The sequence below is a fragment of the Adelges cooleyi genome, unplaced genomic scaffold (genome assembly GCF_023614345.1).
Source record: "Adelges cooleyi isolate 19-005CV unplaced genomic scaffold, UGA_ACOO_1.1 ACOO_flye_CR_arks_rails_tigmint_CR_PRNA_331, whole genome shotgun sequence".
Classification (NCBI taxonomy): Eukaryota; Metazoa; Arthropoda; class Insecta; order Hemiptera; family Adelgidae; genus Adelges; species Adelges cooleyi.
In genome coordinates this window covers 50,707-52,863 of record NW_026096004.1, presented here as the reverse complement: position 1 = coordinate 52,863, position 2,157 = coordinate 50,707, and the positions used below count along the sequence as shown (strand labels likewise).

The following is a 2,157-nucleotide window of genomic DNA, read 5'->3' as shown; positions in this document are numbered from 1 at the left end:
AGGGGGATAAGTGTAAAATCGCAACTTTTGGAATCACTGAAACTAAATCACTTCAGTTACATTTAATCCCATTAAAATATTCTTTACGTTTGGGCATAACAGGATAAGTCATAGGATGATATTTTAATTTTAGTATTCACACGTGAAAAATGGGATTAAATGTAAATGGAGTGCTTTAGTTTCAGTGATTCCAAAAGTTGCGATTTTACACTTATCCCCCTTTGCCCGAACATTACAGATATATTATATGCATTGATAACCACCATCAAAACAATGATTTACTCATTACGGATTTCGGTGAGCTCATTTATATTTTGCGGAAACTTAACCCAATCATTGAATATTTCCGGCTTGTTTAGTGCAGCCACAACCTCACTTATGCAACGGGATACTGAAGGTTGTGACAAAGCTGTGAATTTACCGTTTCCAATAGGCGACTGATATGACCCAGTAGCCAAAAAATTCAGTTATAAAAATCTGAACAAAAAAAAAATGTGTTTATTAATAGTTAATAATATATTAAATAACAAACAAAAATAGTCAACTAAATGCCAACGAGGATATTATACTTACTTTTGTATTCAAATCAATCGCGGACGAACGACTGTTAGTAACTATATGAGGTCTTAATAGCTCAATCAAATATTTAACAATGTCTTTAGTAAGTCTAAAGTTTGTAACAAATGGTCTGTCTGACAATAAAAATGGATCCGAAATAATTTCTCGTCTTTGGATTTGCCTTTTATTTATATTATTTTCGTGATTTTCAATGTCATTAATACCAAATAACATAGCCATTTCATCAAAATTAGCCATTGTAGTTAGTACATAGTATTAATATAACACAGGGTTATGTAAATATTAAAAATGTATACGAGAAAATAACACACTTTGCATTGATTAAAAATCATAGTTTAATATATTATTTTATTATCAACAGCAATATCAACTGTTTCATATCAAATTTCATAAATTATCATGCGATAAAGGTTTGTCACCGACTTTGTACCCAGTCAACAAATAGTCGAAGGTATTTTATTCGACTAAATTTTGTCACTTTTCAAGAATAGCTTTTTTTAATTCGTGCGACAAACGTGTTTATCGCATGCGACAAACAGTAGAATGATTTCAAGAATAGGCCCCCTGGACTTATAATACTAAAAATTGCGAATTTAATTTATTTAATTACATGAAACTAAAATGTTACAATGAAAATCGGTTTCTTACATAACATAGTAAAGTAGCCAAAGAGCTCAAATCTCTTTACAGAATTGAAATCGGACAACCCTAAGTAAAAAAACGATGTCCGGTAAAGTGAATTTATACTAATACCTAAATGGTTTATTAAAATAGGTCATTGTATAAAAATAAAAATTTGAACACAGTTTTATTAGAATTTTTTATATTAGTTTTAAGCGGGTCTCATCAATATTTTACAATAAACCATTCAATTATTAAAATAAATAAATAATTTAAAGTCGGTAATAATTTGTCTTGTATAAGTTTAAAAAGATAATAATTCTGTGGTGTTCGGGCAAAGGGGGATAAGTGTAAAATCGCAACTTTTGGAATCACTGAAACTAAATCACTTCAGTTACATTTAATCCCATTAAAATATTCTTTATGTTTGGGCATAACAGGATAAGTCATAGGATGATATTTTAATTTTAGTATTCACGCGTGAAAAATGGGATTATATAATCTATAAACCTTGATTAAATGTTACTAAAGTGATTTAGTTTCAGTGATTCCAAAAGTTGCGATTTTACACTTGGACAGGGACTCTGGGACAGAAATATTCATGGAAGTAAAAATACATGGTTAAAATGACATGACGGTGTTTTGCGGGCAGCGTCTGTTGAACGCAACGGCTCATGAGCGATAACGGAATAACAGATAACAGAATCATATTTTTACGTGTAGGAAATAATTTTTTTGTTCGCAGTCATTTTTCACAGACCAAAGACGAATGCCGTTTACGATTCACCGTAACAAAGTAGTCGCCTTGCTTTTTCTGCATAGCTGTTTTGTCATAACCGATTTCGACAAATCCGAGCAGTCGTCTTAAAATAATAATTACGACTTTTACATTACATCCCTTAATTTGTACTTAATATGTTTAACTATCGGTTTGTTTTTTTACGTTATTGAAAATCA

General features: G+C 30.6%; 1 pseudogene; it reads right to left on the bottom strand.

Annotated features, from left to right (window-relative positions):
* Positions 1-278: 278 nt before the first annotated feature.
* On the bottom strand, positions 279-816 carry LOC126840044 (uncharacterized; annotated as a pseudogene).
* Between the last annotated feature and the right edge of the window lie 1,341 nt (positions 817-2,157).